This window comes from Muntiacus reevesi, chromosome 1, assembly GCF_963930625.1.
Source record: "Muntiacus reevesi chromosome 1, mMunRee1.1, whole genome shotgun sequence".
In the NCBI taxonomy this organism is placed as follows: Eukaryota; Metazoa; Chordata; class Mammalia; order Artiodactyla; family Cervidae; genus Muntiacus; species Muntiacus reevesi.
In genome coordinates this window covers 41741851-41757664 of record NC_089249.1, presented here as the reverse complement: position 1 = coordinate 41757664, position 15814 = coordinate 41741851, and the positions used below count along the sequence as shown (strand labels likewise).

General features: G+C 41.7%; 1 protein-coding gene and 1 long non-coding RNA gene across 5 annotated transcripts in view; one reads left to right on the top strand and one right to left on the bottom strand.

The window, feature by feature from the left end:
* DUSP16 (dual specificity phosphatase 16) overlaps positions 1 to 8197 on the bottom strand; it is a 91116-nt gene extending 82919 nt beyond the window's left edge. The window contains exons 1-2 of one of the 3 annotated variants that reach the window (XM_065941098.1): positions 7967 to 8197; positions 653 to 764 (exon numbers count right to left, since the gene is read on the bottom strand). The gene's annotated coding sequence lies outside the window, so the exon portion shown is untranslated. Of the gene's footprint in view, positions 1 to 652; positions 765 to 6847; positions 7260 to 7365; positions 7502 to 7966 lie in introns of those variants that run through there. The other 2 variants (XM_065941113.1, XM_065941106.1) reach the window with 2 other exon arrangements.
* A 356-nt stretch (positions 8198 to 8553) lies between these two features.
* Positions 8554 to 10567, top strand: LOC136159717 (uncharacterized). 2 transcript variants are annotated; one of them, XR_010661503.1, is made up of 2 exons: positions 8554 to 8866; positions 9956 to 10567. It is a non-coding gene; the product is annotated as an uncharacterized lncRNA (long non-coding RNA). The 2 variants fall into 2 exon arrangements; XR_010661504.1 differs by having other exon boundaries at positions 8554 to 9059.
* The last annotated feature ends 5247 nt before the right edge of the window (positions 10568 to 15814 follow it).

The window sequence follows — 15814 nt, the reverse complement described above, 5'->3', positions numbered from 1 at the left end:
CAAAAAATTCATTGACAATGTTCAGATTCAACACCACAACTAACTCTTAAGAATATCTTTCTAAAAAAAAAAAAAGAGGCAAAGGGAAAAAAAAAGAATCTACCATTTGCTGAGTCTTGACATATTAAAAAATATAAACAATTACATGAAAAAGACACTAAAATACCCCACCTTTTCTCTACTATGTATCTGTGTATAAGTGGGGTTTCTTCATATATTTCAAACAAAGCAACATATCACAATAGACTGAATGCAAAAGCAGCTATGAAAAACACCAGTGGTCTTCTATTAAGCAATGAATTAGAGAGTGGCAAAACATAAAACCATCTCACACTTATCACTATATTTTTGTTTTGGAATATTTTTTTCATTAAAATATGTTATTCATGTTAACCTTTCATGAGTTTGTTGTTTTCAAGTGAATAAGTATTTTAAAACATTTCAGACTTTTAATTTTTAATATGTTAAATATTGATACAGTCCACATAAACAAAAGATCTTTGGGGCGTCAATAATTTGTAAAGAATGCAAAAGTGTCTCAACACCAAAATGTTAGAAAACCTTTGGTTTTCAACACCACAAAAAAAAGAATGCTTACATGCGTGTGTATATAAGAGAACAGGCAAAAAAAAAAAAAAGAGAGAACAGGCACCTGAGAAGGAGTCAGAAGGTCTCAGCTCCAGGTCCACTTGCTTCAGGATTTGGATAAATTAATCTAAGTTCTTAGTTTCTTCATCTGTGAAATGGGTTATTCATGTCTTGTTCTGAGGATTAAAGACAAAATATGTCAGAACAGTTGATACAGTACAGGTATACTGCTATTGTTACAAGATCTCAAAGTTAAGAGTTTTAACCTTGTGACCATATTTCTAAAAAATTCTCTATTCTTAAATTTTTTTGCTAAATGCAGAACTTACAGAAAATGCAAAGTGGAGATTTTTTGATTAGTCAGTTAGTTCAAATATCCAACCACATAACTTTACTGTATTAAATTTAGCCCTTGACAGTTCTAATTGGTAATGTGTATATTCTAATTATTACAGATATTTCCAAATACACACAGAAGCACAGAAAATTGTAACAAATGCCCATTTACTCTTAAAAATTACCAAAAAATTGCCAATATTATTTCAGGTCATAGGAAATGTGTATATGCCTATTCTGATGTTTTTAAAAACAAGTATTAGGCATCATTTCATTTTGTCTATATATACTCCCATATGTATCTTTTTAACAGATGAGAATTTAACATAACCCCAATACCATTAACATAGAAATGAACTCTATAGTTTTATTCTTAAATATCACCTAAAACATGCAATGCTAAGTCGCTTCAGTAATGTCTGACTCTTTGCGACCCCATGGACGGTAGCCCATCAGGCTCCTCTGTCCATGGGATTCTCCAGGCAAGAATACTGGAGAGGATATTGTAAAGTAATTAGTCTCCAACTAATAAAAATAAATGTAAAAAAATAAATAAATAAAACACTCAAAAAAAGAATACTGGAGAGGGTTGTCATGCCCCTCTCCAACCTAAAATATATCTATGTTCTAATTTCCTGATTTCTCCCAAAAAAAGAGTCTTCATTAGTTTTTAGTTGTTCTGTAGGATCAAAATATTCTCAACAATTCAGTTACAAGTAATACAAGATTTTCAGCTAAAGACAAGAACGAAGCAGAAATAACACCATACTCTATATACATGTACGGTTTACAAAATCAAGTCAAGAACTATTCTCCAGGGAAATGTGCTTCTTCTCCAACAAAACAACAGACAAAAATAACAAGAGACACCCACCACAAAAAAGGCCAAACTGGGGACACGTCAGTACTCTGAGAAGTGGCCAGAAGAGGACACACTCAGCTGACCAGGAAAGGCAGGGACTGTAGGAAGCCACCACCTGCCCTTTCGGAAAAGACGGGGTCGGACCAGCCCCATGGTCAGGCAGGCTGGAGGGAAGGTCAGTGTCTGGGTTCCAGAGTGACAGTACCGCTCAAACAAGCCCACTATCCAAAAGGCTGGATGGCAACCACCTGCGGTTCCAACCCAGAGCTCAAAAATCAGTACTCTGGGACTTCCCTGGCGGTCCAGTGGTTTTAAGACTCTGTGCTCCCAACACTGGGGCCACAGGTTCGATCCCTGGTCAGGGAACTAAGATCCCACATGTCATATGGCACATCCAAAATAAATTAATTAAATATGAAAAGATAATTGTTAAAAAAAAAAAACACAGTGTTCTAAGCTAGAAATAGAATGCAAATATCATCAAAATAAACTACCTGTGACAATTCAATTTATTCAGCAAACATTTGTCAAAAAAGTCAGTTCTACTAGGCACATCTTAGGATATGAGCTATAGTAGTTTTGTGTATAATTATTCAGTGAAACAATAAGCAGCATATACTTCTCTACACATTACTTTCCCCATTAATTTTAAGGGGAAGAACAGACAAATTTAATATTAATACCTTTCCACATACATGACAATTTATAGTGCAAAGCCTGCAATTTGGCCCACCTCTCACCCAGACATTAAAACATATGAATTCTACTGTCCTTCCCAAATACTTTTCAAGATTACACATCACATTAGCTTTTATCATATACATCACAGACTCCGAGCACTTACATCTACAATTTCTTTTCTAAATGGAGTATTTAGTTGAAGATTGACATGTACACACTGCTATATTTAAAATGGATAATCAACAATGACCTAGTGTAGTGCACAAGGAACTCCGCTCAATGTTATGTGGCAACCTGGACAGCAGGGAAGTCTGGGGGAGAATGGATACATGTATATGTATGGCTGAGTCCTTTCACGGTTCACTTAAAACTATCACAACACTGTTAGTCAGCTATACTCCAACATAAAATAAAAAGTTTAAAAAAATAAAAATAAATGGAGTATTCAGAAGGAAATCAAGGAAAGGCTAAAGAATCTCCCACCTCCTCTGAAAATCGTTTTCTTTTCCATAGGCTTATCCCAAGCGTGTCAGAATGAATTGTAAATGAAAACTGCTCAGATGCATATAGAAAATTTTAAGAGATGTGGTTCTATAGGCACATAAATCCTTTTTGGAATCCTTTACCTCAATTCTACCTATCAGGGTTTTTTTTGTTGTGTGTGTGTGTCTTTTTTAAATTTAAAACTACAGAAAAAGTGGAGAAGGAGAGGACACATTTCTTAAAGAATGCTTAAGAAGTACTTCATGAATGTGTTCCAAATATGAAAGAGTCACTAAGGAATGTTTTAGCTGCCGCTATAAAGGACATCTTGTCAATAACAACAAAAGCTGGCAGTCAGACAACTGCAGACAACTGCAGACTTCCCCATTTCAGGACTGACACTGTTGCATCAGGTCTACTATCTGCAGAAAGACAGTAAAAGTCCTAAGTTTAAGATAATATTTCCAGTGAGACCACTAAGTCCCCTACCAACCTGTAAGGAGAATGATTAAGTTCACAGAGCACAACACAGCCCCAAAGTCCCATGCAGACGAGGCCTGGAGGGAATGTCACCCTTGACCTCATTTTCTGGTAACTAAGCTGAAGAGCCGACTTATACTTTCTGCCCACCTTCAGTTTTGTGTGCCCTCATACAACGTATCATCAAAACAAACTGTCCTTGGAGTTTAGCTTCCCTTTATAGCACTGTTGTGATTACTGTTCCTAATGGAGAATATACCTAAATATACAGCCCAATACATCACAACTCTAAGTAAACCGGAAGGAATGACATTAACCTCACTGCAAAAACATGAGGTTTTTAGCAGACAAGAGCAGCAGAACTGCATAAAAATTGTTAACGAGGAGTTGAAAACTCAAAGCCTGCATGCTTCCATCTACAAAATATTATGTAGGTTTCTTTTTAAAAATTGGTTAAAGATGGAGTCGATGACTGTGTAGATAGATGTCTATTCAAATTGGTTTGGGCTGCAAATAAATATTAAAAAGTTAAATCATTAACATTATTCACCAGGCACATCACAGGCAAAACAGGTCATTCACAAAGTAAGTAGGGCTGTAATGAACACTCTGTAATTTCCTTGTCTCTGATCATTCCTATTTTCACAAGACATCACTCTCTGACATCAGATTTTCCATGAAGTGTTTACTTGTTTATTGCCCTTCTCCCACTAGAATGTAAATTCCATAAGGGCAAAAACCTTATCTTACTTTCCACTCTTTGCTGGGTTCAGAGAACAGTGCCAAGCACACAGCTGAGGTTCCAAACAGATCTGCTGAATGAAGGGGTGGTTGAATGGCCACCCCCTGCCCCTCCCCTTCCTTTCCTCCTTACACAGGTTAACCATCCTTTGAGGTCAGGGTCAAATTCTACTACCTCTATGAAAAACATCTCCCACTGCTCCAATCATACCATGAACGCCGCCCCTGTCTGCTGTCTGATAACTGTTTATCTTTGCATTTGTATATAGCTCCCTTAAAATTCTCATAATCCTCATTAAGGGCATGGACCCATGCCCCTACGTTTCAGTATCCACCTAAGGACCCATACATAGCCTACCACTAATAAATGCTCTGCTTGACTGACTCATACCTATAGTTAATCCAGAAATCAATTGAGTTAATAGTTTCACCTTTTTATAACCTAACCCTCCCTTTCCAATAACTCAGCTGAAATTGCAGTGGGTCCCCTCTAGTTTAAACTTATTTTTGGCAACTTCAAGCTTTACATTCTCATATATGTAACTATAACTGCTCATAATTCACTTTATCCATCCCTCCCCCAAGATTAATTTTTGTATGTAATTTAAAAAAAAAAAAAAAAAAAAACCTTGTGACTTTTTTGGGGATACCTTCAAATGAAGTATCTAACCCCAATCAAGAAGGAAGTTGGAGTTTCATTACTTTCTTCCTGTTGCTGAGGTACTGGAGGATATTTTTCCTTTTTATGCCTTTTTCCTTTCATGTCAAGATGGATCCCATTTCCTTCTTTCCTGATCATAGTCCTGGCAAGTTTTTTTTATTGCTTTGTACCTGTCCTTGGTAATCTGCCTTAGATCCTCCTTTCTGAGCCACTCCTGTTTCCTCTAGTCACTTATTTGATCAGATTTCAAACTTTTCAAATGAGACTGGCCTCTTCTTAAAGCTTGAGCCTGCTTCTTTAAATCTGGCCATCCCTTCACAAAGCCAACCAAACCCGGGTCATCTGGGCTAAATGAAATGTACAAAAATATCAGATTATCCACAACACAAGAAAATCAGAAAAAAATTGACATCTGGGCTTTGGAATATACCATGTGGTTTTGGGCAAGATTTACTTTCTTAAACTTTTTGCTTAAGCCATCACTGTTAGTAACAATGTCTTTTACCATAGTGGAATATCTGTCTCAATTTTAAATTTTGATGCAGTTTTTTGCAAAAAGCCAATCAAATATCAAGTGAGGTTTTTCCTATGAAGTCTTTAACTCGTTTTTTCAATCTGTTGAAAACTATCATAAAATCTGGTTTCTGTTTCCCCTGATTTATTTCCTCCCTGTTCCTGGACTTCTGATCCAAATCAGCTTACCCTATATTAATTTACTTCTTTAATTTAAAGTACCATTTGCTTGAGAATGAAATGCATTGTAATAACACTAAATGTCTAATGAAATTTTCAGTCCAAATAACACTGGATAGAAGACTTTTTTTTTTTAAGCTACTGCAGGAAAAGTTGGGTTTCTAGGTTAAATTACACTGGTAATTCTAGCAAATTTATATTTAGTGGGTTATTATGATTGACTGAAAAATAGAAAAACATTAACTTTAAACAGCTATATGCAAGTCAGCTTTGTCAATATATAATCCCATAGGCCAAAAATTATGAAATTAAATCCTCAGTACAGGCATTTATAGAAAAGAGCATCAAAACAAACTCACACATCAACCCTGGCCCCTTTTCCTGACCCCAGCCTAAACTCTGCACAATCTCACACTTGATTGCTGCTGCCTCACTTCCACAAATGAGTTTTTAATGTTTAAGAAAAAGGAAAAGAACTAGGTTAACAGGTTCTTCTCTTTTGCCCCCTTTTCAGCTTCTGTCATTGAGCTCTTGGTCAAAGAGATCCCTAATCCTCAATTTTACATGACTGTTTTCACTTTACAGGTATTCAATTATTTTACACTCAAATGCACACTTACATAGCGCTTGAACCTACTCTTTTTCATGTTAATCACCATATTACCAGCAGAATTGAGAATAAACTCATTTTTGCGGTTCCCCCTCATAAAGAACTTTGGGAAGTACAAATTATTTTACCTAAAAACCAACTTTTGGGCTGGTGTCTTTTAGGCCAAGTTTTTATATAGGATGTTAAATGTTAATCCCCAAAACTTTTTAAAACATGATTTCACAGTCATCAAACTCAGTTAAGTTCCAGAACTTAAAAAATAAAAACAAACTCAGGATGCCTAGTCACACTTTGACTAATATACCCAGACAAAGCCCCAAATTCTCAGTTTTTCAATGTACCTTCTCCAGGCTGCAGCACAAGTCTCTATTAACTACGGCCTCCCAAGCTGTTTGTCCACCATACACATCACTTCTCAAGGAAAAATAAATAATTCCCAAGTGATTGATTCAACTGGTAAGAATTCTTTCCTTCTTTTAAAAATTTACCTTAACTTCAAAAATCTCTTTTCTTGATGGAGTTCAGAAGAGTATAAATCCTCTGAGGAAAACAGTTGTCACCTATGTGCGCTCAAAACATGAGTGGCTTAAAGAGCCATTTTCTGACAGTCTAAGTTCCCCAAATACTAGTCATAAGGTCTTTCGTGGATGGTAAATTTTACACACACACAAAAGAAACACACACACACACAAAAGAAAGGAAAGAAACATACCTGGTCATTTTCTAAACAGGTTTGATAGGTTTGGTTCCCTTGTAAGAGCAGAGTATTTACTTATAATCTTTTAAAGCACAAGTGGCAGCCAGGAGAGTGGGTAAATAAAACCTTCAGAGAGGTTTAAAAACCCTGCATCTTAACTCACTTCCCCTTGATTTCAGGGGCCGGTACTGCAAAGCCCACGGCAAATGAGATTATGTAACAGGTTTTTCCTCTCTCCACTTTATTCATCACGGGCTGATTGGAGGTGTGCTTTCTCCAAACGAGTTGAGACTCCTAGGACTTTATTTAGGACGGCTGAAGTTGAGGTTTGATACATTTCCTTAGGATTTTGCAGGATCCATTCATTTAAATATCTATTTGTATTTTTCTCAAGTGAGAAAACACAGTAACAGTGTAGTTGCTGTTGTAATTTCAAGGAAATAAACGCAGCTGCACCTGAAAACTTCCGTTTTGCACAAATATTTTCCTCCCCTGTGTTTCATTCCATGAAACTGCACATGATATACACAGACCTTCACTCGTCTCCCGGGGCTTCTTCCTTTCTCACGTTTTACGGTTGGTGCAGATAAAGAAGTCGTCCCTGGCGCACCGGCCCCCCAACACCCGGCCTCGGGGGGAGAGGGGGGTCCCCGGAGGAAAAGCGAGTGGGCTGAAAAGCTTAGCCCGGTCGCCACTCAGGTGGCCCCGCCGCTCACACGGAAGGCGAGCTGGGGATAATGGGGACAGTCAGGCCGGGGCCCCTCTTGGCAGGCGTGTTGTGTAACAGTCGCGCCTGGAAGTGAGCAGCTTGGCCCGCGAAGGGACCGCGTCCGGCGGCGGCTCCTGGCGGCGGCACCCGGCCGCCCGGCCCGCTCGGCCCGAGCCCGCGCGCCCGCCGCCGCCGCCGCCCCGACCCCGCGCGGGCCGGGCCCCCGCCACACACACCCCCCTCGCGCCTCTGCTTCCCACGCGCTCGCCGCTCGGGGCCGCGATCGCCCCCACCCCGCCCTCGACCCCGGGCCCGGCCGCCGGGAGGGCAGCGCCGGCGGGGCGCGCGGACCGGCGTCCATGCTGCCGGCGCGGCGGGAGCCCGGCCCCGCGCCCACCCGCCCCGCCGTCCGCGCGCCCACTTACTTTCGGGGCCGCCGACCTCGCGGCTCCCTCGGGGGGGCGGGGGGGAAACGAAAGTTGTCACGGCGTCTCCCCGCGGGGCCCCCTCGCCTCCCGGACCCGCGAGGCGCCGCGGCGGAGCCGGGAGGGCTTGCTGCGCTCCCGCCCGCGTCCGTCCCGTCGCGCTCTCCTCCGCCTCCTCTTCTTTTCACTATATTATCTTCTCCTGCTCGGAGGGGCGGGTGGGGGCGGGAGGCTTAGGAAGCGAGGAGACGTTTGCAACTTTTCTTCACTCTTTCTCTCCCCCCCACCAACCCCCGATCAGCCTTGAAAAAACACTGTTGAAAGGGGCGAGGAACCTGTGGAGGTGGCGGGGGGGACGCGGAGGGGGTCGGGAGAGGTGATGATAGTCGTTTGGAAAACTGATCAGAGCCCCCCCGCCCCAAACAGAGGTACCCAGAAAGAGGGGGAAAGGCGGGGGGTGGGGTGGGGTGGGGGGTTGGGGGGAAAGAGAAAGAGTCGCTGGTCAGGAAACTTCAAGCGCGGATGAGGTCATTGGTTTAAAAATAAAGAGATGGCGTCACTTGAAACCAATCCCAGTGAATGAACTCAGCGGAGCCCCGGGGAAAGGAGGAGACAGGCAGGGCAGGGCGGTGGGCGACGGGCGGGGCCGTGCGCCCGCCCGAACCCGGAGCGCGGCTCGGCGCCTGGTCGCGGCCGCCCGGGGAGGGGTCGGGTCACGTTCCGTTCCGGGGCCCGGCGACTCCGGGGCAGGTTCCGCGGGCGCCGCTGGGAGGAGCCGGGTGGCCGGGGGAGGCGGCCCCGCGGCCTCCTCCTTCCGCGCCCGCGCGCCGGCTGCCCCCGGGGCCCCCGATCCCCGACCCTCGGGCCGGCTCTCGGCCGCGTAGGGCTGCGCCCCAACAGGTATTTCAGGGTTTCCCCCCTCTCCCCGCCCCAGCGAGGCGCAGAGCCTTTTCCTCCTCTTTGGGCTGTTTCCAGCTGCCTCCCCAGGGTGAAGAAACGCAAACAATGATTTGAGAGAATTACAATCGCTCTTTTAAAAGTGACGAATCCAAAATGCAGGGCACTGCGGGCTCTTAGGAGAGAGAAGTTACAGGTAATTTAAGAAAAATCACGCTCAGGTGGCTCAGGCAGTCAGCTCTCCCTGTTTGTCATAGAAAGCCCCCACCTGAATGCTCCTAACATTTATGGTTTTATTGTGCTTCTATTTACTTATTTCTATTTACATTTGTAAATGTAACGAGCACGAGTAGCCTAACATGCTCTTGAAAAGTGTGTCCTTTTCAAGCACTGTGTGCCCGGTGCTTGGGCAGCACAGAATCGTCTGTAAATTAGACCAGAGGTTCACCACCTTTTGGGAGGTGCAAGACCCCCGTTGAGTTTACTTCACACACTTCGTGCATTTTAAAGTTTGGATTTTAATAGCTTTGTTTTGAAACGGCATTGCACACTTTGGGAAATAGAGACCTGAGCTGGTGACACACCAGGACTTGGAATCACTGGGTAGGACAATCGGAGCTTTATTCTAGTGTTCTTTGAGCATTTGAGCATGAAGCTGCTTCTACTGAGAAGTACTCACGTGGATATCACATAACAGAGATGTGATTAATGACGGAAAAGCACACTCCGAGTGAACTGCTCCATGAGCCAGAATTTGTGTGTAGGAATAAAATATTCCATTTGCAATGTATTAGATTTGGGACGTTGGTTCCCCGAAGACATCTTTGTTGGGAAATGTCAGTTTGGACAGTGCCTGAGGTTTTTTGTCGTCTTGTTTTCTGTGGGTGTTTTTTGTTTTTTGTTTTTGGATTGCCAAAATAACTGAGAAGCATGTTTGGGGGGGGCGGGGGGGCGGGGATTGTTAGAAAAGTGAAACTTGTCTATACTTCTTTTTTGCCTTTAAATCCTGCAGCTAAAGCCCCATCGTTACTATAATCATTTAAGGTCAGTATTAGAATAAGCCTGTAGGAACTTCCGGCCCATCTTTTTTAGGAGGAAAAGGAGTCCATCTGAAGAGGGGAGCGCGAGGGAGCCCTTGAGGCAGTTAAAGAAGCTGAAGGCCATAGATGCAGAGCCGACTTTCTGCCTCCGCCTTTGACCTGGTTAAGCCTTCTGCAGGGGCGAGACGATCTCTTCCGCGGCACGCTGTCCTCTGGTGGCCGGGGGATGTTGCTGCAGCTCCAAAGGGATTACTATCTACGCTCTAACAGGTAACCTCTAAAAATCGACTGCCTATAGACCTGCTGTCTTCAGAACAGTCACCGAAGAGAGTTGGAGAGGATCTGCATCTCCAGTCTGCTTAGTTGGAGGAGTTGAGATTCGGAAGAAGGAAGGAAAAGAGAGAGAATCCTTGTCCTAGACTAGATCCTGGATCTATTGGATGAAAAAATGGATCCTGCCTGGATGAAAGACCTCTTTACATGCTGCAGCCCCAGTCGCCTTATTCTGACACATCTTGAAACCTCTCTCTCCTCTTTCTTCATTGACACAATTAAATTGGAGCACCTTCCATATCTGTGCTATTATGGGAGTCTCCCACTGTATATCATCTAATTAGGGAAACAACACAAATTAAAACCAATTAAAAACCAAATTAATGATTGAGTGGCATACAATATTGGTTTAAAGAGTCCAGCGAACTCTTCATGTCATTGTATGGCAAAAAACCACCACAATATTGTAAAGATATTATCCTCAAATTAAAATAAATAAAATTTTTTAAGTAAAAAAAAAAAAAAAAAGGTAGAATCCAGAAGAGAAAAGGAGTGATGTTGGCTGCGTTGTCAGGGAAAGCATCTTCTGAAGATCTTTGACTTCATGCTTGAAGGTAGTTAAGATTTAGTTTGGTGTAAGAGGGTTCAGCAGAGGGACTATTATAGATAGGAAATGGCAGAGCAGACATGGAGATGGATTGCATAAAGGGTATTCAGGTGAGGGATGAGTAGACCCCTCTAATAATAGTAGGGATTGGGGTGTAGCAATTAAGAATTAGACCAAATTTAAAATGTAGAAGCACATTAGAGAGGTACATGAATGGTTCAATACATAGCTTGTTACTAGTCCAGCAAATAAGCACTGAACAAGTTTACTTCACTAAAGGATATTTGCCTTCTTGTTCTACTAAGAGAGCTTCTATGCATGCCAACAACAAATATATTTTAAATAGTACCATTTACAATTCCTCCAAAGAATGTGAACTACTTAGGTTTAAATCTAACAAACCATGTGCAGGATCTGTATGCTGAAAATTATAAAATATTGATGAAAGACATTAAAGAAGACCTAAATAATTGGAGTGACTTGCTATATTCATGACTTGGAAGACCCAATAGAGTAAATATGTCAGTTCTTCCAAAATTGACTTATAGATTTCACACAGTATCAGAACCCCAGCAAGGTTTTTTTGGTAGGCATAGCCAACTTAACGTAAAACTGCGTCCAGTATGTTTAAAGGATTGAGTGAGTGCTAGATTTCCCAAAGGCAGGCAAAGGTCTCATGTACTTAGGACACCAGCAAAGCAGAGGCTCTGAGGTCTTAGAATCAGATCATTTGGGAAGAAGCTGTCTTTGTTGCAGTACATGTAAATGTACAGTTTAGTACTGGTTCTAGTTAGAGTTTAATATGAGGGAGGTGCACCAAATATTTTAGCTAGAATTAAAGATGGAAGAGGAGCACCATAATCTTTAGTGCTTAGACCCCCTGAAGGTTTTAATCTGTCCCTAGCTCTGGGAATAAATAAGAGAGGCAAGGTCCCATCTCCCTAGGAACTAACATTCTAGTGGGAAAAGAAGACAAAAACAGCCAGAGCTGTAACAAGATCAGTTCTACAGGAGAAATTGGGTGTTGTGATAGCACATGTTGAAGAGGAGTTAAGGTGGTTGGGAGAGGCATTTAGGAGGAGGGGACACTTGAACTGAAGCCTGAAGGATAGCTGCCAGGGACATGGTCTAAGGAGATACAGCAGGTCACTCTGAGACTGTTCAGCAAAAACAGTGTGACTTGTAGAGAGCCACTAATGTTGCCAGAGCAAAAGCAAGGCCAGTGGATCTCAAAAGTACAAAACTAGGACCCAGACCACATAGGCCTTTATAATGCACAGAAAGGAATTTGCATTCTGCTATGGGAGATTTAAGCAGGTTAGCACATGACCTGATTTATGAAGGTATTTACAAGTAAACATAATAGTTTAGTTTTGAAAAGAGTTTCAATAATATTCTGCATGTATTTTTTCATTTTACAGCTCCCTTTTCCAATGGGAAGTAAGCATTTTTGATAATTTCGTTAATCTCCAGGGATCCCTTTAATGTTCCCAAATCAAATATTCTTAGCTTAGGGTTTATGGATTCTTACAGAGTACATGGATGGACTTCAGAAGGTCTAGGAGCCCCCTAAAATTGTGTACTATATGCTTATGTGTGTTTTCCTGTGGTCCCTAACTTTCAACAGATTTTCAAAGTGTTTTATCAGTATACATACAAATAAGACCTACTTTAAGTCTTGGCTGTGTCTTTTTGGACAGTGTGTTAGTCATTCAGTCGTGTCCAACTCTTTGCGACCCCATGGACTGTGGCCTGCCAGGCTCCTCTGTCCATGGGATTCTCCAGGCAAGAATACTGGAGTGGATTGCCATTCCCTTCTCCAGAGGATCTTTCCAACCCAGGGATCAAGCCCTGGTCTCCTGCACTGCAGGCAGATTCTTTATCATCTGAGCTACGGGGCTGCTGCTGTTGTCCTAGGGCTCGTGGCACCACACAAACGAATTCCAGTTCTGGAAGGAAGCAGGTTCTGCCTCAAAGAGGTGATACTATGTTGGAGGAGACACTATTCTGTCAGAATTAGGAGAGAATATTCTGAGTTTGCCTCTGAAGGAAGTTCTGGGAAGAAAATTGTACCTATGTGATGTGAAAGCTAGTAGATACCTAGGTCATTACCTGATACCATCCCACTCACTTTGTATATAAGAAATCGAAGGTCCAGAGAGGTTAAGTGGCTTGCCCAAGAATGCACAGCTAGTTAGGGATGAAACTGGGATTAAAAACAGGTTTACTGTCATTCCATACAGCGTTCTGTGCTCCTCGTCAGAAAAATCTGGACCACATATCGTACTTTAAAAAGTCTAGTGGGAATTAAGTGTTCAGTCTCACTCAATTAAATTAAACAAGAGGCTACAGAAAAACCTGAGTGAACTCTTTGGCCAACCCAATACATGCTCATTCATAAGGAAATGGAAGAAAGGAGGGAGGTGAAAGAGTTCAAAATCATACAGTCCCAGTTCTGAAAGAGATGAAAAACCTCAATGTCAAATTAAGATGTCCAATCAACAAATAGCAACAACACTGTTATCAGTGTATATCTGATCTTTGTGTAGCAGATATGTAAACAGACACAGCAAGTTACAAACACTGGATGATTTTTCATTTATCAATTTGGCAAGGATTTTTAAAATGAGTAATCCCAGGATTTAGTCTAGAGTGTGAAGACACAGAAAAGTAGAAAGAAAAGCAGTGGATGTGGCTATTACAGAAAGCTGAGAAGAGAGCATTTCAAGAAAGGAAAGAGTGTGTTTCCAGTGAGTTAATACTTAAGGAAGATAAGGTTAAAAAAAAAAGTCTTCCTTGGACTTAGCAACTAAGTGACTCTGAACAGGGTGGTTTCACCAAAGATGATCTTGCAGAGGCAAGATGGCAGTGAGTTCACCAGGGAATGAAAAGGAAGGGAGGAAGTGGAAACAGTGAAATAGAAATTATTCTTTCAGAAACTTCTAATCCCAGTTTCATCCCTAACTAGCTGTGGATTCTTGGGCAATAGAAACTGTTAAAAGGAAGTGAAAAGCATCCTACCCAGCTTCAGGCAGATGGAGAACATTTCAACCCCACAAAGGTCCTACTGACCTCCTCAATTTCCTCCACTGTTGTTATGAGGGTTAAAAACCCAGTATATACCTTGTACAAAGGAGTTGGTTGTTTCCATATTGGATTAACATGGTGATGCTAGTTTATTTTCACATTCCATTTAATTTCTAGTTTCTGTATAGTCATGATTTGAGATGGTCCTAAAGCTCAGTGATCTAAAGAGAACTAGACTTTTTTCTTCAATACCTTAAACACTGGCTTTACACAAATTTTTAAAAGTACTTTTTAATCAAAATGGTATTTGGCTATTTGATTAGAATATCCTTGGGCTTCCCAGGTGATAAAGAATCTGCCCACCAACGCGGGAGACACAGGACATGTGGGTTCAACCCCTGGTGGGGAAGATTCCCTAGAGGAGGAAATGGCAACCCACTGCGGTATTCTTGCCTGGGAAGTCCCAAGGATAGAGGAGGCTGGTGGGCTGCAGCCCATGGGGCCACAAAAGAGTTGGACATAACAACACAAGCAGAATATTCTATCTTGCTGTTTAACCACTGTTGAACAAAAGGTTCAATTACTAAATTACTAAAGACTGTTCCTAAAGGTATTGCTTACGTTTATAAAAATGAATTATTATTGAACATTGTCATTTTTTAGTCCAGAAAACCAGGGAGCACATTGAAACCTATGCTCACTTACTTGGAAAATGGAAAAACCCATCTAAAAATTGCTTATTCAGGTACCATCAGTTATTCACACCAACTCTCCAGAGCTGTTGTGAGGTTCAAATGAATACCAAGGAAGGCACCAAGGATACTGCATAATTCACAGGGTAGATTCTCACTACATACTGACTCCTTCCTTTTTAGGAAAGGCTGCACATTGAACAGACTTAAATCTTGAACAGTAGTATTAATTGGGATATTAAAAGGGAAGGGGAAACCCATTCCAGGAAGACAAAACACAGTTGGAGACACAGCAGGGAAAAGGTGTTTAAAATAGTTTAACTGAAGCAGAACATTTGTATTCAACAGTACATAAATAATAAGCCTGGGAAGCATTTGGGGGCTAGATTACACAGGGCCTCAGTCAAAAAAATTAGCTTTTCTATTTTAAGTAGCAGGGAATGATCAGTAATTTGGTTCCTTTTCTAAAATTATGCTTCATTGTTGTTGTTTGGTTGCCTAGTCGTGTCTGACTCTTTGCAACCCCACGGACTGGAGCACACCAGCCTTCCCGTCCCTCACCATCTCCTGGAGTTTGCCAAAGCTCATGTCCATTGAGTCAGTGATGCCATCCAACCATCTTATCCTCTGTTGCCCCATTCTCGTACCCTCAATCTTTCCCAGCATCAGGGTCTTTTCCAATGAGTTGGTTGTTCACATCAGGTGGCCAGAATATTGGAGCTTCAGCTTCAGCATCAGTCCTTCCAGTGAGTATTCAAGGTTGACTTCCTTTAAGATTAACTGGTTTGATCTCCTTGCTGTCCAAGGGATTCTCGAGTCAAAATTATGCTCTATTGGTCTTATTTTCTATTGTAAAGCAATATATGTCCATTGCTAAAAGTCTGTCAATTATAGAAAAGTGTAAAGAAGAAAATGTAAATCACCTTATTCAATGGCTATGCTTGGGAGAGAGACAAAAGTTGATGGTGGTGGTGGTTTTTTGTTTTTTCGGTGGGGGGTTGGTTCACATTTAACTGAGAACCATTTAACTGACGTAGAAAAATATATTCACTGCAGTGGGTTGGGTCACATTATGTGCCTTACCATTTGGAGAGTTTGATCCTTAAGATTTTACTTCAAGTATGGAACTTGAGAAAACACTGCTCAACATGTTGACATACAATTTTAGCATTTTGTAAACTTTTTTCTTTTTATTATATAGAATGCTAAAATATTCTGAGGTCAACTATGTTGGGCTTCCCAGGTGGAGCAGTGGTGAAGAATCTGCCTGCCAGTGCAGGAGACATAGAAGAGTCAAGTTCAATGCCTGGCT